The sequence below is a fragment of the Ursus arctos genome, unplaced genomic scaffold (genome assembly GCF_023065955.2).
Source record: "Ursus arctos isolate Adak ecotype North America unplaced genomic scaffold, UrsArc2.0 scaffold_7, whole genome shotgun sequence".
Classification (NCBI taxonomy): domain Eukaryota; kingdom Metazoa; phylum Chordata; class Mammalia; order Carnivora; family Ursidae; genus Ursus; species Ursus arctos.
The window spans coordinates 52,018,919-52,046,295 of record NW_026623089.1 but is presented as its reverse complement, the minus strand read 5'-3'; the positions used below and the strand labels follow the sequence as shown (position 1 = coordinate 52,046,295).

Here is a 27,377-nt window from a genome sequence, read left to right as displayed (position 1 = left end):
TATTATTATTATTTTTTAAGATTTTATTTATCCACAAGATTTTATTTATTGAGCACGAGAGGCGGGAGGGTCAGAGGGAGAAGCAGACTCCCTACTGAGCAGGGAGTCTCACATGGGATTCGGGATTCCAGGGACTCCGGGATCATGACGTGAGCTGAAGGCAGTCACTCAACGACTGAGCCACCCAGGCACCCTGCGGGGAGGGGAATTGAAATAGTCTCATTTAGCTTAAATTGGAGCATCTGCTCGATCTTGACAAGCCTTTCTGATAATTTAATTTCACAGAAGGTAGATAAAGCAAACTGAGACCTATTTTTTTTTTAACCTTTTGATTATGGTGGTAAAATATGCTTGTTAAAGACAAGTTGGGAAATTACTTTGGAAATTACATTTAAAAAGCTAAAAAAATGAATGGAAATCTGTGAACAGAGGCTTAGTATGGGAGTGTGTTCAAGAAAGAAAGAAATAGGGGTGCCTGGGTGGCACAGTCATTAAGCGTCTGCCTTCGGCTCAGGGCGTGATCCCAGCGTTCTGGGATGGAGCCCCACATCAGGCTCCTCTGCTAGGAGCCTGCTTCTTCCTCTCCCACTCCCCCTGCTTGTGTTCCCTCTCTTGCTGGCTGCCTGTCTCTGTCAAATAAATAGATAAAATCTTAAAAAAGAAAGAAAGAAAGAAAAAGAAAAAAACACTGTTAATTGGGAATTATGAGTAAGAACTAGAGGAGGGTCCTTTAAAGACTAATGTGTACTACGAAAGAGATTCCTTGCTTTACTCAGATCTAAAACAGACATTTACAAAAGACCAATGAGAAGGTTACACAATCGAGCGACCTTGGAGTATTATCAGAATGAGCTTAAAGTGAGATGAGGCTTCTAAAGTTACTGAGACAACAAAAACATTTTTTAAAAACTGGAATAATAGGTAAGGATAGGCTTGCTACTCTTACTTCCTGATGATGAAACAGATGAAAGCACAGTTCCTTACCTCCTGTTCACATTCCCAGTGAAGAACCTCTTTTGACATGAAGGATGGAAAATGCGCTAATAAAGAGTAGTCCAAGCCCGGGAATAGTGAAGGAAGCAGAGTTACCCAGAAAAAAAAAAAAAAAAAAAAAAAAAAAAAAAAGAACTACATGGTACTCAGAACTTATGTGTGTATATGACATTTGTGGTCTTTGAGAAATCTTAGAAAGTGAGAGAAGTACAGTATTGGGAAATTGAAGATGGGTCTTCTGAAAAAGAGAAGAAAGTAAATTTGCAGTCCAAAGAAAGGTCAGTGATATAGGCAGGATTCTAGAATAGATAATTAAAAAGGAATTTTAAAAATTGTAAACATTTTTCCAAATAGGATGCAAAACTAGTTGAGTGAAATGCTGCATCCACACTAATATTGTAGCGTTTAGCCACAGGTGACTTGAAATGTGCCCAGTTCAAATTGAGATGTGCTGTTAAGTGTAAAATGATGCAGGGCTGCTGAGCACCATGGTCAAGGAAGAATTCTTGAGGTGGAGTGACTGATTATTTACTTTTGTTTGTGGAGGGAAGGGGATAGACATAATTTAAGTTTCTTTTTTTTTTTTTTTTAAGATTTTATTTATTTATTTGACAGAGAGAGAGAGACAGTGAGAGAGGGAACACAAGCAGGGGGCGTGGGAGAGGAAGAAGCAGGCTCCCAGCAGAGCAGGGAGCCAGATGCGGGGCTCATCCCAGGACCCTGGGATCAGGCCCTGAGCCGAAGGCAGACGCTTAACGACCGAGCCACCCAGGCGCCCCCATAATTTAAGTTTCTAAGGAATTTCTATGTGCTGAAAGTAGGGTCTACCAGACCTTGCAGATCTGACTATTTGTCCAGATAAGGTTGTTTTTAGTCTTTGATGAAACATCAATATTAAGACAGCCATGAGTTTCTTAAGGACTGTCATGCTCTGCATGCCTCAGGGATTTATCAGTGGGCTGCAGGTTGTAAGGAGATTTAATTTTCGCTACAACTCTCTTGCCTTTGTCCTCATCATAAAATACATATCAGATTATTTACCTGTTGAAATAATATTTGGGGCGCCTGGGTGCCTCAGTTGGTTAATCAGAGACTCTTGATTTCGGCTCAGATCATGATCTCAGGTTCGTGAGATCAAGCCCCATGCTGGACTCTGTGCTCAGTGCAGTGTCTGTTTGAGATCCTCTCCCTCTGCCATTCCCCGTGCTTGTGTTCTCTCTCTCTCTTGCTCTCTGTCAAATAAATAAATAAAATCTTTAAAAAAATATTTTGGATATATTGTATTAAATAAAATATATTATTAAAATTATTTTTACCTTAAAATTTTTTTAATGTGGCTACTATTTTATATATGTGGCTCACATATTTCCATTGGAAGTATTGAACAGCACTGTGACTCGAGTGTAGAAATAGTTACTAACTTATTTTTGAAAAAGTTAAAGTACCGGATATTTAACCAAGCTTAAAATAATTTCCTTGTAAATGGTGGGAAAATAATGAGGACTTTACATTTGTATAACTAAATGGACTTATAACTAGTTAAATAACCAAAGAATTTGAAGAAAGAATGCATGTCTAATGGTGGGATATTTTAGTTGTAGTGACCATATTAACAGGAGACAGCGGGAAAATGGTAGTGATAGCAGACACTATGCTTTGGCTATCTTTTGTTCAGCATTTAAATTTATTTTAATTAAATTTTTTATTTTGAGATAATTGTAGATTCACATGCATTTGAAGGAAATAATGCAGTAAGATCCAGTATGCCCTTTACCCAGTGAACATTTTGCAAAACTGTAGTACAGTATCACAACCAGGATATTGACATTGATGGAATTCACAGATCTTCTTCTCTCTTTTTTTAAAGTTCTGGTATATTTAAGTATACTCCCAACGTGGAGCTCAAACTCATGACCCCAGAGATCAAGAGCTGCATGCTGTACCAACTGAGCCAGTCAGGTGCTCCTACAGATTGCATTAGATTTTCTCAGTTTTATTTCTGTTCATTTGTGTGTGTGTGTACGCGTGTGTGTGTACGCGTGTGTGTGTACGCGTGTGTGTGTGCGCACGCAATTTCTTCTGTATCCACCACTACATTCAAGATACAGAACAAATCCATCACCACAAGGATCCTTCTTCTTGTCCTCTTACAACTATATCCATCTTTTCTCTCCCTACTCTCTAACCCCTGGCAACAAGTCATCTATTCTCCATTTCTGTAGGTTTGTCATTTCAGGAATGTTGTATGAATGGAGTCCTATAGTAGGTATGTAACCTTTTGAGATTGGCTTCTTTTTGGTTAGTGTATATCAATAATTCATTCCTTTTTTTCTTTATTGTGGTAAAATAAACATAATATTTATTTGAACCATTTGTAAGTATACAATTCAGTAACATTAAATATACTCACCATGTTTTGTAACCATTACCACTAAATCATTGTCACTATACCTAAAGCTTTTTCATCATCCTCCCAAAATACTCTGTACCGATTAAACAATAACTTTCACTCCTCCCAGCTCTTAGTAAGCTCTAGTCTTTCTTCTGTCTCCATGAATTTTTCTATTCTAGGTGCCGTATAAGTGTAGTCATCCAATATTTGTTCTTCTGTGTCTGGCTTATTCCACTAAGCATAGTGTTCTCAAGGTCCATCCATATTGTAGCATATATCAGAATTTCAGTTCTTTTTATAGCTGAGTAGTCTTTCAGCACTCAACATTTTTATTAATAACATGGATGAAATATTGATGACTGAAATGGACTAAACTGATCAAGATTTATTGAACATTGATAAGTGCAAAATTCCACATATGATTCTAAAAATAAGTGTTACTGTAGATGATTGTGATGTAGTTTAACAGCAGGTAATGTGAAAAATACTGAGGGTGGGGTTGGAGTGGTGGTACATGTTCATGTGAGTGCACAGTGTGATTTGGGCTCTATTAATAGACAAGTAGTGTCCCGAGTGGGTACTATGATTGTTTCAGACTGTTCATTGCAGTACCTGGTTTTAAGGGTGCACAGACATATTCAAGACAGAAACTGGGATGATGTGACAGCAAGGTAATAGGCACTCAGTATTAGAATAAAAGCTGCTATAAGATGGAGTGGACTGCTTGAGAGGTAGTCAGGTCCTTGTCAAAGGATTTGTTTAAGCAGAGGCTGCCTGAACACTTGGCAGGGACATTGTAGAGAGTATTTTAGTATCTCTAGGAGTGTGGGGATGGAGAAGGTGCTCCATTATACCTATTATCTTTGTGGATCTTCAAACTTGAGGTTTTGTAATTACAGAACATTATAAAACACTGGGGTTTAAACTGTTAACAACAGTTGTCTCTGGGGGTTGGGATTGCAGGGGACTGTCACTTTCCATGTTAATGTATTTCTGTATTTAATTTTAGTTTTTACAATAAGCATATATTACTTTTTTTTTAAAGCAAAGGAAGTCATACATATTGTTTTGCATATTGATATAATTTAGTACTTTAATTCTAAAAATTTAAAAAATAATAGTAAATTAATATAAACATTTTTTGTTTATAACCCTTTGCATGCATTGAGAGATGTGTGTACACATGGAGGTTGGATATGTGAATATTTTATGTGTTTGAAAGAGTGCTTTGCTTCATGTTTGCCTGTATTCCTTTTAGTAGTTCTCTGGATGGTGACAGTAAAATTTGGTTGGGCTTTGGCAGGTTATTCTACATCCTCAGATTTACCACCAGCCCCAGGTCTGGATTATTAGATAACTAAATAGTAAGATTCTGACTAATTTCTCTGATTCATTTTCTCCCCCCATTGACTGTTGCTGCCTAGTACCCCTGTACTCACAAAGACTGTCAGTTCTAAAGGGAAGTGAGAGTGGAAAAAATTGTTGCATTCTCTTAGAAAATATTTCCTTCTAACCCAGATATCTTTTGTTTTCCCTCAGATGGTTTTATTTTATCCCGCAGAGATGAAGGTCGGCCCTTCATGCTTGTTGGGAAAGAAGGATTATGACCAACATTTCCCTCCTGGAGATGTTCAGGAGAAATGTTGCTAAGCTGCCTTAGTAAATAGGTTGTAAACAAAAACTCTGGAGCCACACCTCCTCTTCCTATTATTATCTCAGTCAGTAAATTTTAGCTCGGATTCTAATGATTTAAATGTTGTAGTTCTCTCATCTGCTTTCAAAATCTGTGACATTTGTCAATGAAGAGTTTGATTACTATACTTCCTCTGCCTTAGCTTAATAGTACCATTTTGATGATTTTTAGGTCAAGCATTTAGCAATCTAAATGGTGGACAATCTTGGACATTGTTGCTTGATGTCATCATGAAGCTGTTCGGTATTTGAGACAGTAGTGTGAGGAGAAATAGTTCTGTTGGCATTTGGTCAAAGAGCTTTCCCAGACTGGTTGCTTTCAGTGTTTATAAAAAGTTTCTACAAGAAGTTGTTTATAATTTGCTACAATGTTACCCAGAACTTCTTAGTCTTGTTAGTGAAGCATGTATGGCATGTGTTTTATGGATTATACTCTAAATGGACATATACATTTTTCTTGAAAATAACTCGTAACTTGCTTTTTCTAAACTTCAGAAATTCTTCAGTTGGTACCATATAAGTGGTATAATTCATAGTCTTCAGTTATGAGTTTGCATTCTCAGAGATATGAAGGCATAACTGTTTTGGAGGTAAGAAAACAAATAATGGTGATTACTAATGTAATGGTAGAACTTTCTGTTAGAGCAGTATAGAAGCAAAAGTGGTAGAAACCTCCACTAAAATTAAAAAAAAAAACCCAAAAAACAAAAAACTAACTTTCCGTGTAAAAGTCCCACATTGCTAGGCCTCGGCCTCAGACCTCAGATGGCACATAACCTATTTGTAAGAGATTTCTATTTTAAAACTTGAGAAGAGAGGATAAGGGAAGCAATCCCATGTGAATTCCTTAGGAGGAAAGCTGTCAGTGTTTCCCCCTTTTCTGCTTTTTAATTTTTTAAAAAAGATTTTATTTATTTGACAGAGAGGGAGAGAGAGAGAGAGTGCACAAGCAGGGGGAGTGGGAGAGGGAGAAGCAGGATGCGGCGTTTCATCCCAGGACCCTGGGATCATGACTTGAGCGGAAGGTAGACATTTAACCAACTGAGCCACCCAGGTACCCCTCTGCTTCTTAATTTTTGACCTGAGTTTCAAGAGTGGGCTATCCCTGTCTGCAGGTGCAGCAAGCTCTTGATTACATCCCTAACAACTCCTTATCATTCTCGGACTTTTGAGTGGGCATAGGAGTAGCAGTGAGCTGTGGTAAAGATGGTGGTTATCTGTAGGTACAGTTGTTACGTTAGTAGTCATTAGGACTTGCAGTCCTCTGGGATTGCTACTGGAGAAATCCTGTAATAATTGTAAAAGAATGAGAAAGCCTAGGCTGGAACTGGGGACAGAGTTACAATCATTACAAATAAAAACCACTGGAAAAGCTTTCTCGTTCTGGTAGTGGAATAAAGCTTATAATTATAGTAATCAAAAAGTTTATTTGAGGAAGATAGAGGTGGAATTGGCCTAAAGTTATATGAATAAGTACCCTGGGGGCACTGAGAAATTCCTCCCACTCATCCCTCCTTAGTTACGTGACCAACAAATCAAAAATAGCCTCATGGAGTGAGGAATAGAGCCAGTCTTATATACTTATGTGTACCCTATGTGCCAGGTTCAGCTTTTAGATTGAGCAAACATTGGAAAGACTACTTTTTCCTCTGGTTTGTGCTGTTTTAGATAAAATGGGGCAGAAAGACAAAGCCATTTTAGAAAGTTTATGCTAAGCAAGGAAATGTGGATTCTTAATTGTCTTGAAAAAGGAAATGTTGAGTACTGATAGCTCTGATGTTGACATCCTAGCCTCATATTTCAATAGTGAAGGGTTATAAATAGCAGAACATAAGGAAATGTTATGTGAAGCTTATAATTTCTTATCTGTAGAAATTCTGTATTTGGCACAGGGTTTTTAATGGTCACCCTTCTGCTTAAAATCCTTTGCTGCCTGTTGCCTGGAGAATAAAGCTTAAAATCCCCGAGCTTTTGTGTTGAAAGCCCTTTATGGTTTGAACCCAGTCTAGTCTTCCAGGTTCTTTTTTTCTCCTCTCCCTTTTGCAACCTACGCTTTTGCTGGGCTAGTTTCCTGAGACATGCCTTATGGTTCTGTCTTTGTTCACAGCTTTTTGTGGGATGTCCTCCTGACCCTTTCTACTGGCCAAAATGCTATTCATTTTTGAAGGCTCCAGCTCTTTTGTTGCATTTTTTTATTCGGCTAGAGCCAAAAGTATGTTTGGGTATGTATTAGAAGGTAAGCACTCTGTGCACTGACTGTAAATACTTAGGCTTAAAAGTCATGTCACAGTGATGTGCTGCACATATTAGATGTACAAGACATTGTAATTAAATTACTGAAGTAGGTACTATAAATTGGAGTATCTAACTGTAATTTACCTTAAAATTTTTTCGACTACTAGTGAGTTGTTGACTAATAGCCAAAAAAGAGAAGACTGTAATGTCTGGTACATTGCAGTGAAGTTTATATTCAGATTTGAGGTAGACCGTTCCCTTTTATACACTTTTATTTTTATTTTTTAGAAGATTTTATTTATTTATTTGACAGAGAGAGGGAGAAAAAGAGCGAGCACAAGTAGGGGGAGTGGCAGAGGGAGAGGGAGAAGCAGGCTCCACGCTGAGCAGGGAGCCTGATGAGGGCCCGATCCCAGGTCCCTGGGATCATGACCTGAGCTGAAGTCAGGTGCTGAGCCACTCAGGCCCCTTTTACATACTTTTAAAATAACATTTGGAATTATGCTTAGAATCATTTAAATTTTATTAAATTGTATTGTTTCAAATAGGATTTTAATAAAAGTCTACATGTTGGGAACTGGAAAAGTGATGAAAGTCACCCTATATATCTTTTTTTTTTAAATTTGAATTCTAGCTAAAAAGTGTTAATTTCAGTTCTAGGTGAACTTAGCATTTTTATAGCTTCCCTTGCAGCAATCCTTCAGGCTTCTCTGTTTATGAAACAGAGAAGAATTTTCCATTTTAAAGAAAGCCAACTTCTTATGGTCCTGTAGTCTTTTTGTGGGAGTAGGGTTTGGGGATATGTGGTTGTTCAGCCCCTTTCCCTTAATGTCTTAGTATATGAAGTTAACCAGTGAAGATTTTTATTGTTAACTCTGCTTCAGTCCTGTCACTCAGTGTTTTTTCACCTTGCTGTATATGGGTTAATAATAACTCTCTCACTGTTCTTTGGCCACCTGGAAAAGAATGCTTTCATCATGGTCTTTCCCCTTCTAGTGTGAGGCTTTCTCTTTCATTATCTCAAAGTAGGAAGCTCCATGGTTTATGGCTGATCATAACAGTGAAATGACAGAATATCCTATTAGGAATGCTTTTCCCAAAACAAAACTTCTTTTCAGTTTTTTTTTTTTTTTTAAAGATTTCATTTGTTTGAGAGAGAGAGAGAGAGAGAGCATGCGTGAGAGAGCAAGGTGGGAGAGGGGCAGAGGGAGAGGGAGAAGCAGCAGACTCCCTGCTGAGCAGAGAGCCTGAGGTGGGCGGGGCTCCACTTGGGGCTCTATCCCAGGACCCCAGAGATCATTACCTCAGCGGAAGGCAGACGATTAACTGACTAGCCACCTAGGTGCCCCAATTCTTATCAGTTTTGCGTTTTTGTTTTTAATTTCTTGAACAGCTAAGCTTCAGAATTGTGACTTTTATTTCTGCATTTCTTTTTGACTTCTGATTCCTGTCTCTTTGTTTATTTTGTGTGTGTGTTGTTTTCTTCATCTCCAGCTTCACTTCCAATGAGGTCATGAAAGCTAGTGTAACCCAAGGGTGAGTTCAAACCAACAGGTACCATGAGTCATTTGCTCCTCTGCCTGGGCAGCCAGTGTGTTTCTGTTAGGCGTGGTTGTCTCTCTTAATGAACTGTCAGGACAGATCCTTTAATCCAGTTGTGCCAGTGGGGAGATGACAGCATGGTTCTTAGAGAGGCATTTCTAGATCTAATAGGCAAAGACTTACTGGATGTATAAAAATATTCTAGCTAAATTTGGTATCATGTGGGCTGTTCCAACATACTTCAATAGTTGTTAATAAAATATTAATGCACTTACTCATATATTTAATTGTAAACACAATTAATCTTTTTTTCCTTTCAGATACAACAGTTAATGAGTTTAGTTAATTGAGCCCTTGAGAAAGCAGCATTTAATTGACCATGACTAAATATAGGTTTCAGTAGACATAAGGAAATTGTGTCAAGAATATGCCCCTGTGATTTATAGACATTCACTGTAAAAGATAAAACTATAGAAACAGTCTTCTTTTGAAAGTGGATGGTATTTTGAAAGTGGAAGGCAACGTAAAAGGAATCTATACTGTGAGAGGAGTGTTCCTGTGGTCAGCAGTCACTGTTGTTGACATTTCCTGTGCCATGCTTCCAAGATGACTGTGGCTTGTGGATTATTTGTATCTAAAACTTTTATTTGATAAGTCTTCTAGATTCCACTTGCTCCTGTTTTTTCTGTATACTCTGTCCATCTTTGTCATTGTAGGGGTTCTTCAGACTTGCAGTTTTATTTATACTCTATTGTATTACCATTTTTCCTCAGAGGTTCTCAGCATTTTTATATACATTTCAGCCATATTTTAGAGTGCTAGATCTTTGATAAAGTAAATAATGCCCAGAAATAAATGCTGTTCCTCCTGTCACAACCTGTTGGTCACCACTGGTCAATATTTTTATTTATAAATTAATAATCATGGTTTTCATGGATTCCTTAAGTGCTTGCCTATTCATTGACTACGGTGAGTGTGTACTCAGTGAGAACTGTACCCTAGTAAGGTTTGAGTGGGATACAGTGAAAGATAAGTGTGACGTGTTTTGCCCAATAACTTCCACACAGAGAGGTACGTCTAATAATGAAGAGCCATTATTTTTTTTTAAGAGCCACTAATTTTAAAGGAATCTGTTGCCCGTGGGCAGGACCTGGACTATGGTTTTGATTTTTACCCATTGGAGAAGAGCGCTCCAGAGAACCTGAGTTAGGAAAGGCCTTTCTCTTGAAGATGTAGTTCGATGCACTTCCACTTGCTATTTGGGCAACTCCTGAGCTGATTTTTAGGGAAGGCAAAGCTGTAAAAATACTATTGAGGATTTTGTTCAAGGCAGAAAGTCAGGGAAAGGGAAGGAAACAAGTACCTTAAATTCAGTTTTGGTATCAAATGGGTGTGTGTACTGGGGGTGGTGAGGGAAGCAGAGAGGGGGAGAGTACACCATTTGGTCACCACATTGTGTTTATGGCTTTGCCTGGTTTTGAGCTATCTAGAGAAAGGATTCTAGAGCCACTGTAATATAAGCATTTTATGAGGGGGAGATGGTAAATTTAACTATAATTAATTCTTTTTTTAAAAGAATATTTTATTTATTTGAGAGAGAGAGAGAGAGCATGAGCAGTGGGGAGGGGTAGAGGGAGAGTGAGAAGCAGACTCTCTGCTGAGCAGGGAGCCTGATGCGGGACTTGATCCCAGGCCCCAAGATCCTGACCCGTGCTGAAGGCAGACCCTTAACGGACTGAGCCACCCAGGCACCCTAACTATAATTAATTTAATTCCTTAACTATAATTCCTTTATTCATTCAGCAAATATTTATACTTAGTACCTATTACATTATCAGGCTGTTCTAATCATTGAAAGCACTTTTTTCTTTGGTAATGTACATTTAAGGTGTCCTATAAGCCATGTTTTTGCTTCTGGAAGCCTGTAAGCATAAGCTTTATGATATAGATTACTATATTATGAACTTAAAAGCAAATGAAAGAAACTTTAACAAATAAAAATTCATTTTGCAGTATTACTTAGAGGGGTGCTATTACTGGATGCTCTTATTTAAAGAGTAGCTATAAAGAAATGATGAAAGATTTGGTATATTCGTGATAGGATTTGAGACCAATTAATTGGACTTGAAAATAACCTTTCTACATAGTAGTTTTACTTCTGCTTGAAGTTCTCTTGGTGCCTGGTGGCAGCTGATTCTGAAAAGCTGAACAAGGTGCTGTTCTACAGTATGATGAAACTATGCAGTTCTTTCCAGTAATCCAGCCATTTGTTTTTTGTAGGTTATGCCGCAACTCATTTTCACTTCTCTCTCCTTGACAGTTTTATATATGTATATATATGCATATATATATATATAGTTTCTTTTGTTATTTGAAAATTATTTTAACCCAATCCTTTTTTAACCCACCTTTAATATAGAAAGTATTTTTTATATATGCTACAATTGTTTCTCTCCATTATGTAATAACTATCTTTTGGCTTCATTTTTTTCTATTCTAGATCCAAAGCAGTTTTTTGAGTTGGTTTGTTTGTTTTAGGATTTTTGAAGGGGTGCCTGAGTGGCTCTTGCGGTTAAGCGTCTGACTTGTTCTCGGATCTTGATCTCAGGATCCTGGGATGAGCCCTGGCTCAAGGGGGAGTCTGCTTGTCCCTCTCACTCTGCCTCTCCCCCTGCTCATGCGTGCACACGCACTGTCTTTCTCTCAAATAAATACAAATAAATAAATTCTTTTAAAAAAGGATTTTTGGATAGTTAACTTGAGTGGTAATAGGATATTCCTACTTAGTGACAGATGGAATGCAGATTTGTTCAGTGGACTTTGTTTTGCCAAGTAGCTCCTTAGATCCGGAAGAGTTTGGTGAGGAGGAGAAAAGCCTTGAATTTTTGACTGACTGGTCACAGCTTTGGGACTGAACATAAAATAGCAAGACTGGAGGTTATTCAGTCGTAGGCCCATTTTCCTTTGTTAGCATACCAAATTTCTTTGAGCTGCAGTGCAGACTTCTTTCTGTCAGACCTTTTCCCTGAAGTTTTGTTGGAGAGTATGGCAGGAATGTTCAGATAGACCTCTGGGTCAGCAAATAGTCCCCGTATCACCAGTTGAGATTTTGTGTTTTATTTTAATCTTTGTGTATTTAGGATAGAACTTTCTCTCAAAGTGACCTGCTTCCCTTTTTTTGGATTTGTGTAACAAGATCTGCAAGTAAGTATTTCGTATTAATATTATAAAATTGTTTATGTGGTCGATCCATATGAGTTTTTAAAAAACTATAAAATTGAAAGACTTATGACCAACTTAGATCAAAACAGTTTAGTTTCTCTTCTTGGTTTTTTTTTTTTTTTTAAAGTTTTTATTTGTTTATTTTACAGAGAAAGTGAGAGACAGAGACAGAGCATGAACAGGGTGGGGGGAGGCAGAGGGAGGGGAAGAAGCACTCTGCTGAGCATGGAGATGGATGCGGGGCTTGATCCCAGGACCCTGGGATCATGCCCTGAGCCAAAGACAGACACTTAACGGACTGGGCCCCCAGGCACACCTTAATTTATTTCTTTTTTAAGCAAGCATGTTTATTTCTAAAGGCTCAAAGTCTGTGTTTACCTAAAATTATACTTAGTTTTTCTTCCAATGGAGTAAATACTACTTAGTATTTTATACATAAATAGCTACCATAGTATGTTACTTTTGCCATGGAACTTGGCAAACAGATATTTTGTGAAACAGCATATCCTCACAGTACATCTTTTTCAGTGAGAGCCTTTTTGCTTATTTTTAAGGTTTTTACTGTACCATGTACCATAATATTTTACATGGCCAGAATTTCTCACCATCATAGTCTCAGTGTCCTCCTGTGAAAGTCCATAGTCACACTTGGCTGAGAAGCTATTAAAAGTTTCTTTTAGGGGCATCTGGCTGGCTCAGTTAGTAGAGAAAGCGACTCTTGATCTCAGGATCGTGAGTTTAAGCTCCACATTGGGTGTGGAGCCTACTTAAAAAAAAAAAAAACCTTATTGTGATAAAATATACATAATATAAAGTTTACCATTTTAACCATTTTTAAATGCACAATTCAGTGACATTAAATACATTTGCATTGATGTGAACCATTACTGTTATCCATCTCCAGAACCTTTTCATCATTCCATACTGAGTAGCTATTTTTTTGCTGTTTTTAGTGGAAGAGCATCCCATCTGGTTCTGCCTGTATTTTGTTTACTTGCATCAAGTTTTTCTTTGCAGTATTATATTAGTGTGCATATTTCCCCTCTTCTCATTTATTTATTCAAGAAATAGTTATTGAGCATCTTATGTGTATGTGGTAGGGTATGGAACCTAGTGATGTAACTGTTACCCATAATGCTCAAATACAGAACTACCTGATACTAGGCACACTAGCGTTGCTGTAGTTTTTTCAAAAATCAAAAGGAAAAGTATCCTTCGTGGGGATATTTGAATTATGGCCAGACTTAAAAGGAAAAAGACACTTGAGTAGAAGCTCCAAGTCATATCACACATCTGGAGAATCCAAAAGATTTATTGTGGTTGTGAATAAAAGCTGTTGTACAATGCTCTTGGATTTAAGTGTCAAAGAGACATAGTACGGTGACTAACATAATATAATAAAAAGCATTAAAAAAAAGTGTCAAAGAGACATAAATGTCACCTGTATCTAGATAAATACTACATTTTATTTATTTATTTATTTATTTATTTATTTATTTATTTATTTAACGTCCCTTTTAATGTGGATAAACCTGGCTATAGAGAGAGATATCATTTGAATTATATTTATTGAAGCTGTGTCTGTCCTAAGTAGTAAGTCTGGAGTTTCTTATTTTCAGGTCTTATTCTGGGGTGTTAATAAGACTTGAGTGTTTCAAGTACCTGAAGTTGCCTCCAAACAAACATACTAGCTGCTGTGTGTTTGGAGATCTTACTCTATTTTATCATTGTAATGTCAGCAGCCATCTAAAATCTAAACTTAATGCAAAATTTGTTATAATTGCTACTAATTAAGATAGACCAGGGTATGGAAAAATAATTTATTTGTATCTTTTAATACCAACTCTGAGATATCAAGACCTGTAGTTAGTATGGAGGGGATTGGGAGGAGCTTATTTATTATCTTTTACTTAGAAGTTGGGTAAACTCTTAATGGTAGGTTGCAAAGCATGAAGTTAGCCTATTTGAAATTTGGAAATATAAAGGAAATTTAGAACCTAACAATGAAACTGTCTAGGCCTTTTCAACCTAACTGAGTATCTCCAGATATGACCAAAAGCAGGTAAAAATATAAACTAAAAATGTAAGGGAAAGTTGAGGAGTAGATGTAAGAGTAATAGTTTGAGTTTATTTTTGTTTGAACTCGGCTTGCCTATTTGTTGCATCTGGTCTATGTTCAGGGCCTAGGTTTTGCTTCCTTATTCCACGTTACACTCTTCTGTGGACGTAGGTTTCCCAAACTGGCACTATGGTTTTTTCGTCTTGTGTTTTAGATTCCAGATGTAAGTGAAATCATATGGTATCTATCTTTCTCTGTTTAGCTTATTTCACTTAGCATAATATCATGTCACGAATGGCTAGATTGCATCTTTTTTATGGCTGAGTAATATTCCCCGTTGTATAATACACGTTGTGTGTGTGTATGTATGTGTATGCACGCCACATCTTCTTTACCCATTTGTCTATCAGTAGACACCCAGGTTGCTTCCATAAACAAACAGAAACAGACCCAGATACCTGTGCCAGAGAGAAGGGGGATGGGCAAAAAAGGTGATGGGGATGAAGAGGTACAGACTTCCAGCTATAAAATAAGTCACAGGGATGAAAAGTATAGCATAGGGAATATAGTCAACGATATTGTAATAACTTTGTATCGTGACAGATGGTAACCACACTTACTGTGGTGAACACTGCATAATGTATAGAATTGTCAAGTCACTATGTTCTCCACCTGAAACTAATATAACATATCAATAAAATATATTTTATTTCATATATTTCAATAAAAAAAAGTCTATGGTTGGTTGCTTTGAGATATTTCAGGGATCATACAGCATCTAGACAAATAGTAGGTACCCAGTAAATTCTTAGAGAATTAAAAATACCCCTTAAACCAAAAAAAGTGCAGGGCATTGCATTTTAAAAATATTCTGAGTTTTGCTTTGGTTTTCATTTCATTTTAAGATCTGTTAAGGAGAATATAGTGCTTATTACTGTCGAGTAACAAGGACTATTCTCATTACAGATAATTTTGTCACTTTGACACCTGTGGTGCAATTGCAAAGACTTTATAAGTAAGTCAGTATTATGCCTGTTATTGTTCTTATGAAAATTATTATGGAAACACATCAAAACGTAGTTTATTGTAGGACTGTTCAATAGAAATATAATGCAGCTGTATATGTAATTTAAAACTTTATAGTAGTCACACTAAAAAAGTAAAAAGAAACAGATGAATTTGTATATTTTACAATTTTTGGAAAAGCTTTATTTATTTATTTATTTATTTATTTATTTATTTATTTGAAGGAGAGCGCACACAAGTGGTGGCGGGGGGTGGGGAGGGAGAGGGAGATGCAGACTCCCAGCTGAGCAGGGAGCCCAATGCGGGGCTCAATTGCAGGACCCTGGGATCACGACCTGACATGACCTGAGCCAAAACCCACTGAGCCCCCTGGTGCCCCTGTATAATATATTTTAATACAAAATATCAAAAATACTATTTCCACATGTACTCAATTTAAAAATTATTAATGTTATTTTACATTCTTTTCTTGTTGTACTAAGTTGTAAAAATCCTTGCCATGCACGCATCTCAGTTAGGATGAGACACATATCAAGTGGTCAATAGAGCATCTGACTAGTGGCTGTTATGATGCACAGTGTAGGTCTATCACTTTCTTCTCTTTCTCCCATCAGATTTATTACCAAGGAATGATAGCAGGAGTATTAACTTTTCCTGTTCACATGAACTGCCCAAAGGGTGGATGACAAGAAGATATAAGGAGCCTGGGCAGTTCATTCCCTGAGGAAGTAAGTTTAATGCTTTAGGTAGACTATAAAAGAAGGAAATCCCAATCCACATTGTTAAGTCTCAAGGAAGAATTATAATTTGAAACCTTTTCTTTTTTTGACAACGATATCACATCAAGGAAGCTGAGATAAACTTTCCATCTGGAGATATAGCATATTGGAATTGCTTAGAATTTGGCAAACAGCATCCTAAATTGGAGTAAAAAGCATTGGCCTTTCTATGCTATTCAGTTGCTTTAAAATGAGAATGGAGGCATGGGTAGAGATTTTAAATTGGGTGGTTTGTTTGTCTTCAATGTGACTGATAGAGTTTCTCGTAAGATATTAGGGTATGGATTAATTAGAATGTTGGGTTATTTTTATGCAGTTATACAGTCCAGAGAAGAGAATTTTATTAGCTATAATTAACAAAATAAGTAAATACAACACAAACACATTAGGTTAATCAAATTCATTTTTCCTGTGTCTTTTTTTTCTTCTCTTTTTTCTCTTTTTAAACCTAGTACAAAGACTTCTCTTTGTGAGGTCCACTTTTTAGGTCTTGGTGTGATAGGTAGGGATTGTGGGTTTGGTGCCTTAAGGGAAATAGGTTAAGGGTGGGGTATCCATATAATTCATTGTCTAAACCTCAGCCCGTCTAGATTAAGAGAGAGAGAGCTGTTAATAATTATGTCAGGGGGTGCCTGGGTGGCTCAGTTGGTTAAGTGTCCCACTCTTGATCTCAGCTCAGGTCTTGGTCTCAGGGTCATGAGTTCAAGCCCTGTATTGGGCTCCACGCTGGGTGTGGAGCATATTTAAAAAAAAAAAAAATTATGTCGGTACAGCAGCTATTAAACCAGAGCTGTCCCAGGCATGTTAGGACACATGGTCACCCAAGTTAAAGGGCACTGTTTTAGCTTTGCTAGCTTCTGTTTTGGCAATCCTGATAGGCTGTGGAAGTTGCATTTGTGGAAGTTATCACTGTGAAAGGCCTGTACTGTTGGTGACATCTCCTTCATCTCAGGGCTTAGATAACTTTTTTTTTAGGGCACACTGAACTTGAGAGGTTGAATGAGAAGGAGAAGGTAAAAAGATTTAATTTAACAGACTGGCAATATCTGCCATCCCCTACAAGAAGGTTTTACAGGCATGAAATGTAATAGAAGAGTGTTTTCTTTTAAATGTGCAAAGTTATTGTCTTCTAATTCTAGATTGACTCCATAAAAACTAGTACAAAAAACCTGAGCACTAGGGGACCTGGCTGGCTCAGTTGGTGGAGTATTCAACTCTTTTTTTTTTTTTTCTTTTAAGATTTTATTTATTTATTTGACACAGAGAGAGACACACAGCAAGAGAGGGAACAAAGCAGGGGGAGTGAGAGAGGGAGAAGCAGGCTTTCCGCTGAGCAGGGAGCCTGATGCAGGGCTCGATCCCAGGACCGTGGGATCATGACCTGAGCCAAAGGCAGACGCTTAACCAACTGAGCCACCCAGGAGTCCCAGAGCATGCAACTCTTGATCTTGGAGTTGTGAATTTGAGCCCCATGTTGGGTATAGAGATTACTTAAAAATAAAATCTTTAAAATAAAACAAATGAGGGATGCTGGGGTGGCTCAGTCAGTTGGGCGTCTGCCTTCGGCTCAGGTCATGATCCCAGGGTCCTGGGATCCGGTCCTGCATCAGTCTCCTTGCTCAGTGGGGAGCCTGCTTCTCCCTCCCCCTGCTTTTGCTCTGTCTCTCTCGTCTCTGACAGATCAGTAAGTAAAATCTTAAAAACAAAAACAAAACCCCCCCAAAATTGAGTACTTTCTTCCTGATAAAATTATGTTGCAAGACATTGATTACATACTTGAATTTATTGTTCAATGCTCTTATTTAGATTTTTTGTTAGCCATCTTTGAGGGAGATGTCATAGTGTTTATGTGATTGACCATATAACTTCTTGATCTGGTGGCTTTTTACGTTCTATGTAAAAGATATGGGATATGTGATGCCATATATCTCAAATATAGATGACTTTGGAGGATATAGACTTTTCCCAGATTTTTCTTTTTTTAAGTTTATAAATAATAATATTTACTTTTTTTGTGTGTGCATCTATGTGAATTTTAACATGTGTGTAGATTTGTGTAACCCCCTTAACAATCAGGTTACAGAACAGTTCCACCACCCCTAAAATTCTCTTGTGCTGTCCACTGGACTGAAAGAAACCCTCTTCTCATCCACAACCCCTGCCAACCTTTGATCTGTTCTGTTCTTTAAACTCTTGCCTTTTGCAGGTTATCATATAAATGGAATCAAATCACTTGTAACATTTAGAGATTGGCTTCTTTCACTCAGCATGATGCCTTTATAATGCCTTTGAGATCCACTCATGTTACTCCATGTATCAGTAGTTTGTTCCTTCTTGTTGCTAAATAGTTTTCATTGTATGGATATATATACCACAGTTTGTCTTTCACCAAAATTGTATTCAGCCACTATTTCTTCAAATGTTTTTTTTCTGCACCATATTCTTTCTTCTCTGATGACATGGTTGTTATACCTTTTGGTATTGTCCCACGGATTCCTGAGTCTCCGACCTCCTTTGAGAACACTGTTGTTCATCCCTTAGAGTCATTCATTCAGCAAATAGTTTTTGAACACTTGTTTTCTATTCTCTTGTTGATAGGCAGTTATTTCCAGGGGTTTTTTTGTTTTGTTTTGTTTGTTTTTTTCTGTAATAAAAATGCAGCTGTGAACATTCTTGTGCAGTTCTCTTTGGGTACATGGCCCAGGCTTTCTCTGTGGTATTTGCCTCTGAGCAGAATTGCTAGGGTATAGGATTTGCATATTTTTCTTCACAGATGCTGCCCCAAGTTGTCACACCAATTTACTTTTTGAACGACAGTGTATAAGAGTTTACATTGCTCTATAAAATTTTTTTTAAAAAAGAGTTTACGTTGCTCTATATCCTTTTCAACACTTGGTGTTGTCGGGTCTTTTTTTCTTTTCTTTTCTTTCTTTCTTTCTTTTTTTTTTTTTAAGATTTTATTCATCCGGTGCTTGGATGGCTTAGTTGGTTAAGCGTCTGCCTTCAGCTCAGGTCATGATCCCAGATCCTGGGATCCAGTCCCATGTCAGGCTCCCTGCTCAGTGGGGAGTTTGCTTGTCCCTCTCCCTCTACCCCTACCCCCCACCTGTGTTAGCTTGCTCTCTCGCTAGCTAGCTATCAAATTTTTAAAAATCTTAAAAAAAAAAAAGATTTTATTTATCCATTTGAGAGAGAACAAGTGAGAGAAAGCATGAATGGGGGGAAGGGGCAGAGAGAGAGGGACAAGCAGACTCCCCACTGAGCAGGGAGCCCAATGCAGGGCTTGATCCCAGGACCCCCAAGATTATGACCTGAGCTGAAGACAGACACTTAACCAATTGAGCCACCCAGGTGCCCCAGGCTTTTTAGTTTTTATGTATGTAATGGATATGAAATGGAATTTTGTAGTCTTTTAAATATTTTTCTTATTATGAGTGAGGCTGAGCATTTAAAAAATAAATTAGCTATTCATGTTTCTCCTAGTATAACTTGGCCATTTATATCTTTAATCCATTTTTCTATTTAAAATCAGCTCTTGGGGCGCCTGGGTGGCACAGCGGTTAAGCGTCTGCCTTCGGCTCAAGGCGTGATCCTGGTGTTATGGGATCGAGCCCCACATCAGGCTCTTCCGCTCTGAGCCTGCTTCTTCCTCTCCCACTCCCCCTGCTTGTGTTCCCTCTCTCGCTGGCTGTCTCTATCTCTGTCGAATGAATAAATAAAATCTTAAAAAAATTAAAAAATTAAAAAAAAAATCAGCTCTTAAGACCAAGTTGAAATGTTTTCTGTGTAATTACACTGTTTTAAATATTTGTCCTTGATGAAACAGCTCTTTCAATGGACTCTGATATGAAATCAAGGGTCCCTAGTTTATTTTTTAATTTTATCTTATTTTTTAATTTTTAAAAAGGTTTTATTTATTTATTTGAGAGAGAGAATGAGAGAGAGAGAGAGAGCATGAGAAGGGGGAGGGTCAGAGGAAGAAGCAGACTCTCCGCTGAGCAATGAGCTCGACAGGGACTCTATCTCGACACAGGACTGGATCCCAGGACTGCAGGACCATGACCCGAGCCAAAGGCAGTTGCTTAACCAACTGAGTCACCCAGTTGCCCATATCTTTTTAGATATTTTATTTCAAAAATCATTGCTCAGAGCTTCTGGGTTGGTGAATTGTGGAGATGCGGGAAGAATGGTATGCTGGGAGAGAGCATGGAAACTCTGTGTCCCTTGCCTTATGTATCTCTTCCATCTGGCTGTTCCTGAGTTTCTGACACTGTCTCCAAGTAGATGGTATCAGAATTGAATTGAATTTCTGCATACCCTGCTGGTGTCCAACAATTGCTTATTGGTGGACTAGGAAACCCCTTCACACACATGTTGGAATTGGGTCCAGGAACCCAAAATAGTTGTTATGTATCAGGAAAGGGAAATTGGCACAGGAGAATGATCCCAGGTGAGATTTGGAACAGTGATCATCTGTGTACCATGAGAGTCGGCCAACCAGCTCCTTAGAAACCCAAATACAGTTTTCATAAAAGAGAGACTATGTAAGAAAATTCACATGAATAAACTACACTTTGATTAGTTTCAAGTGTCAATTTCACTTTAAATGGTTTTAAAATAAATTTCATATCAAATCATTGCCACAGGAGCACAGATCTGTCAGATGCGAAAGTCTTCAATAACAACCTCTGTGTCAAAACTTCTGTCTCAACTTAAAAACACACTTCTAGTCAAAAAAAATCCATTCATTTTCTGCCTTCTGAAAGTTTATACACTATTTTGTTATGTTTTATGGACTCAATATGTTCTCTGTATAAATTCAGATTGGTGATGCATTTCAGCAGCTGAAACATATTTAGTATTTTAAAACCAAATCAGCATTTACTTCATCTGCAGACCTCATGTCTAGATAAGGATCCATTTTTAGCTTTTGGTATATCATATCAATGTTGCCATACGTTGTTAGCAAAATATTGTCCCAATGACAACATGTTTGTACGCTACTAACTTGGGAAATACAGTTGACCTTTGAACAACACAGGTTTGAACTACATGGTTCCACTAATATGTGAATTTTTTACAGTACATTGTGCAAATGTTATCTCTCTTCCTTATGAGTTATCTAATTCTTTTCTCTAGTTACTTTATTGTAAGAATACAGTATATAGGCTGAGTTGATTAAGTGTCAGACTCTTGGTCTCGGCTCATGTCATGATCTCATGGGTTGTGGAATTAAGCCCCGAGTTGCTTGAAAGATTCTCTTCCTCTGCCCCTCCCCCCCCTCAAATAAGTAAATTCTTGTAAAAAAAGAATACAGTATATAATACATATATAAAATATGTACTAATCAACTGTTTGTTACTGGTAAGGCGGTTGACAGTAGGCTATTAGTAGTTAAGTTTTTGGGGAGTCACATTTTATACAGGGATATTTGATTGTGCAGGGATCAGTGGCCATAATGCTTGCATTGTTCAAGGGTCAGTTGTACTTTTTTTGTTTTTTAAAGATTTATTTATTTTAGAGAGAACACGAGAGGAAAGAGGGGCAGAGGGAGAGGGAGAGACAGAATCTCAAGGAGACTCCCTGCGGAGCACGGAGCCCGACACAGGGCTCAGTCTCATAATCCTGGGATTATGACCTGAAACAAAACCAAGAGTTGGACGTTTAACTGAGCCACCCAGGTGCCCCAAATTGTACGATTCTTAAACTGCCCTTGTGTTTCTTAGTTGGCTTTTAAAGCCAGTCGAAGTGGTGGTTTTGTTTCTTAGTGGCCGTGCTTTATATGTGAGGTGTACTCTGGATTAGAGACGTTGTAGTTTAGTAATAATGCACATTTAATAAAGAAAATCAGTCCTCTGTAAATGAGGTAAGTGCACCTTAGCAGCAGTCATTCTGTATCATACTTGACATTTGGCAGTCGTGTTCATCTGCCTGTTCATGAAATAGGGAGCCCTGTCTTTGACAGATTATTTTGCCAGATGTCCAGGGTTTCCTTCCCAAATGCAGCAGTGTGAGTCACGTGAGTCTGGCCTTGATCTTAATGGAGGTCGGTGTATATATAGTTTGTAGAGCTTCCAAGTAGAAAACAAAGATTTCATGAAGTTCAGCCTTGCTGAAGCCTTGCTATGCCTTATGGGACAAACTTTTTGTTTTGTGTGCTCTGTTGTTCAGATGTCTCAGATGGGTAGTAAAGAAGCCTGAGAGAGAAACGACAGGGAAGTCTTTTTATTGTTTTTTTTTCAGTGTGGAGGTTTGTCCTGCCCCAAGGAATGTAGTGTATTCTAGGAAAAAGGACAGCGAACTTAGCCTATTTATTGCTCTGGTTCTGGTTTCATTTTTTATTTCATAGGTTGAGATGATCACCATACTTTTCTCATTTATTAAATGGAGGTAACATTGCTTATCCTGTGTACCCATGAGAGATGTCAGGATAGGCAAATTTGAGTTTCTTCTTTTACTGCCCTTGTAGAAGCAGCATGTGGCTACATAAAATACTACTAAAAAAGCAAAAGAAAGCAGCAAGTATTGCCAAACAGATACTATTACTGAGGAAGCTAATTATCCCCACTGTCAATACTTCGTTTCTAGAAGTTTCCAAATTATGGTTAACTTTTGATTGAGCCCTTTGTGTATAATACCTCTAGCGGGTGCTATAATAAGATTATAAAGAATCGAAAGATGGTATAATTTCATAAGTTTTGCATTTGTAGAATGTTTCTATTCTCAAGCACTTTCATTTTTTTTTCCTTTATAGTGAATTAAAAAAACTAAAGCAGGGATTTTTATACCTATTTGTATGACATACTGTTGGCAGAAATAATCATTTCCATATGTATATCATTTTATAATTAAAAAAAAATCTCTTTCATATATTACCTCAGAGGAGACCTGCAGAGGTTAAATTACGTGCTGAAGACATAACACTATTTAGTGACCAATACAGATTTGAATCCAGAGCTACTTGGTGTCCATCTCATCAAGATGTCTTTTTTTTTTTTTTATTTAAAGATTTTATTTATTTATTAGAGAGCACAAGCTGGGGCAATGGCAGAGAGAGAGAGGGAGAAGCAGGCTCCCCGCTGAGTAGGAGCCGAACTCAGGGCTTGATCCCAGAACCCTGAGATCATGACCCGAGCCGAAGGCTGACGCTTAACCGACTGAGCTACCCAGGCGCCCCCATCAAGATGTCTTGATGGAGAGAATAATCTACACTAAATATGGAATGTGCTTCATGCTTGAGTGCTAAGAAGATGCAGGCATTCATAAAGCTGAGAAAACATTCTTCCCTTAGCACTGTATCAATAGTTGTGTAGCTACCACTCTGGTGGTGGAAATAACTGTGAACAGCAACAAAACTTATAAGCACATTGGAAGGACAGACATGAAGCAAGTATAAGCAGTCTTAGGTCTTCATTAGATTTCAGGTTTTGCGTGCTGCATGGCTCACAGTAAGCATCATTCTGTTGCAGAATTGGAGGCCTGTTAAATCCTCTAGTTTGCAGACCTGTGGTGTGTATTCTTTGTAGCTGAATCATAGCTGCTGTAGCTGACTTACAAGCTTGGAATTTATGGTAATAGAAACTTTAAATATCCCAAAGGGTGGAAGGAGCCCTTAAGAGAGCAAGGTCAGATATCTATTTTGAGTTTGAAACGGATCAACAGTTTATGAGGAATGCTGTTTCCAAGTTCAGAGAATCTATAGTTATGCCACTATGTGTAAATCTGGTGGTCTATATGTGTCATGTGAATATAAATTTCTTTTCTGTTGAGAGGCTCTAATTTTAAGCAAGAAGGTTTAGTGTCTCTGATGTGATTTTTCTTTTTTTCCATTTTTAAAAGATTTTATTTATTTGCTTTGAGAGAGAGAGATCGTGTGCGTGCAGGCAGGGGGGAGGGCAGAGGGAGTGGGAGAGAGAATTTCAAGCCGACTCCCCACTGAATGCTGAGGCCGATTTGGGGCTCTGTCTCACCACTGTGAGATCATTACTTGAGTAGAAATCAAGAGTCAGACACTTAAGTGACTGAGCCACGCAGGTGCCCCTCTTCTCTTTTTTTTATTTTTAAGGTTAGTTCAAACCTAATAAGTTGTAGGATTCTGTTTTGTTTTTTGACTGGATACTACTTAGTCTTAGGCCCCTTAGATTGTATTGTTTACAGATCTCTCTAATGAGATAATTTTCCTCTCACAACTTAAAAAGAGCCATGAACATGATTATCCTCCCTAAAATAAGAAATACCCAAAACATGAATGTATGATGCAAAAAATTTAAATGAGTTGTCAATACTAATGGCAACAATACCATTTAATAAACATTCGTTGAGCACTTACTAAGTACTGGGTACCAAGAACTTTTTGTATTTGCTAATTCTTTATATAACAATTATAAATAAACATGTAATAGTTTATGAAATGCCTTCTCATCTTGCTTCAACATTCATGGAAATGTCTTAGAATTAGATGGTATTCATTGTAACAGATGAGAGATCTGAGGCTCAGGTTGTGATACTACACGTGGTTATGATTTATTGGTTACAATTTACTGAGCATTTATTCAGTGCCTGGCACTGTACTAAACACTTCGCTTGCATTGTTTTATGTAATCCTCAAAACCACACTATGAAGCAAGTACTATTTTCACACCTTTTTTCCAAATGAAGAACGTGAGGTTTAGAGTGAAGTAACTTGCCCAAGATTACATAGCTAGTATTGGAGTAGGAAGATAACCTCTAGCTTGTGAGAAGCCTTTGCTTGAAATGGAAAAAGGTGCCCCCTGTGGTGAACCAATGAGATAACTGAAACTTCTGGGCTGCCACACTACCCTAGGTAGTAGCCTGGGGGCTTGTGTTAGGTGTCACTTCTTCTACCACAAGTAGCCCCCATTCCAGGATGGATGGCTTGGTGAGCTGAATGGAGGCAGAATTCCAGCCCCATTTTGCTTTCTTGGCCAGGTGCCCTTGTACTGTATATAAACTTTTCCACTCTACACAATGATCTTAAAGCTGGGATTTCAATCCAGGTGTGTCTGACTCCAGACCCTGTATTGTGTTTAATAGCATATTGCCAGTTAATGGCAAAATTAAGACTTTAACCCACGTTTTTCTTTTCTTTTCTTTCCTTTTCTTTTTCTTTCTTTCTTTCTTTCTTTCTTTCTTTCTTTCTTTCTTTCTTTCTTTCTTTCTTTTTCTTTTTTTAAAGATTTTATTTATTTATTTGACAGAGAGACAGCCAGGAGAGAGGGAACACAAGCAGGGGGAGTGGGAGAGGAAGAAGCAGGCTCCCAGCGTAGGAGCCTGATGTGGGGCTTGATCCCAGAACGCCGGGATCACGTCCTGAGCCGAAGGCAGACGCTTAACGACTGAGCCACCCAGGCGCCCCTAACCCACGTTTTTCTGACCATAAACACTTTGCTCTTTTTGTTATGTACTGTTTGACTTACAAATGGCACTGGGGTCCCATATTGTGCTATGCCCATTGCCTAGTTCCACAGGCATTGTTTGCTGGTGATGGTAAAGATTTCTAAGGGCTTAAAAAGGGAGAGCTGAAGAATTATAACCTCACATGTCTCATAACTAAATGTGTTTTTCGTTAAATGTAGCTCAAGACTTGTATTAAATTCGTGGTTTCACCATCCAGTTCCCTGTATCACCTTGACCAAGTTAGGGACAGAATATAATATAATAATTAAGAGCATGGACTGTGGAATCAGACTACCTGGGATTAAATTGTAGCTGTTACTTACTAGTAATGTGAACTTGGGCAACTTCCTTACTGTCTTTAAGCCTAATTATAATAATGGTGGTGGAGTGGGAAATAATAGTTCTTACCCCAACGAGTTGTGGGAATTACTAGATGAGTTAAGTATATAAAGCACTTAGAAAAGTGCCTGGCACATAAATAGAGTAACTGCTATTTAATTAATTGCTAGCTGATGTTGTTATTTGTATTACATCATTATGAATTTGTGCCTATAAGTCAGAGCAATCTGATTTGCTGAAACATAAATGATTATCTAAATTTGGACTCCCAGGACTTTTTCTTGCCGGCCGGAAGTTTTTAAAGATTGTGTCAAAGTATTGATTTAGGGATACTAGCCCCATTGCAACCATTTCCTGAAAGAGGTGTGCATGAGCCATATAGTACTCTCCATTTTTTTCCTAAAATAATGTTTGTACTGTATGGTGGTATCAATCTATCTTTGTAGTGTTAGCATTTAAGAATTGCATTTTCAGTAGATTGCTATAAGTTATAGCCACTAACAATTACTCATACATAAAATTTTCTTTTGGATTGTTAGCCAGTTTGGGGGAGCCCCTGAAGAAATTGCATAATTAACTGGATGAATGGGAGTCCTGATTCTTGGAGGTTATATAATAGCATTATCATTGCTTGCTGTATTCATTGTCTTTACACGTACTGACCTATTTTTAATAATACTTTTGCTGTATTCAAAGAACATCTCAATCTGAGAGACTCCCTGGTTGACATTACTCTGTCATGGCTAGCATGTTACCTTAGTAGCTTTTGCTAGTCCCATTTTGTTCCCTGACCTTCCATGTCTACTTTTTCTCCCTCTGCACTCCCTATCCTGTTTTCAGTGTGTGTGCCCTAAGAAGTCAGAGTTAGGATCTCACAGTCCATGAATTCAGGATTAAGATTTTTACTTGAGGAGGCATATTAAAGCACATAAGTATATGAAAAAGCCAACTAACATTTCAAAAAACAGTAAATAATAAAATTGCCAAGTAAGTGGTTTTTTTTCAGTCAGAGTCTCACTAGGAGAATGGAAACTCTCAGGTATTTACAACAGAAAGAATTTGATGCAGGAAAATTGTAACACAAGCAGTGAAGGGGCTGAGAGCCAAATAAGAGATGGCAGGGGAGGTAATCTAGAAATTAACAACAGGAAGTCACCCCCCCACCACCCCTCCCCTGCGCTTCCAACTGAAGAAACACAGAGAGGTACTACATTTTTCTCAGTGAGTACAAACATTGTTTCAGGGGGGAAAAAAGGAGGGAGAAAAATAGAATATTTAATTTGGTTAGGTAAGGACAAGTACAATATGATCCATCTCTCTTTTTCTCCCTCCCCTCCAAAAAGCACAGAAAACCCCATAAAAATTGCTGTTTTTGAATAGGAAGTTTCTCACTTTTTCTAGGAGGTGCCAGCCTGCACGTCAGTGCTAAAGGATAAAAATTGGAATAACATAACCTAATTTTACTTTTTAATCTCTAAAAAGAGAAAAAGAATTTTATGCCTAGCCAAAGTGGGCTGAGGAGTAATACCTACCAAATATAAGCCAGTGTCCCCCCCCCGCCCCCCCGCTGAAGAATTCTGTCCCCCCACCCCCACCCTGTGAGAATGTTCTCTGAAACAACCCTCTATGGCTGTATGATGTCTACAGATATAGTTGTGTAGTAGTATTTGCCATCCAGAGA

General features: G+C 37.9%; 1 protein-coding gene and 1 long non-coding RNA gene across 3 annotated transcripts in view; both read left to right on the top strand.

Moving 5' to 3' along the window:
- Positions 1 to 27,377, top strand: part of MCU (mitochondrial calcium uniporter) — a 188,632-nt gene that overhangs the window by 35,842 nt on the left and 125,413 nt on the right. The gene's annotated exons all lie outside the window — the stretch shown is intronic.
- On the top strand, positions 1,618 to 17,403 carry LOC130543058 (uncharacterized). The gene is made up of 3 exons (XR_008958084.1): positions 1,618 to 12,058; positions 15,102 to 15,150; positions 15,776 to 17,403. It is a non-coding gene; the product is annotated as an uncharacterized LOC130543058 (long non-coding RNA).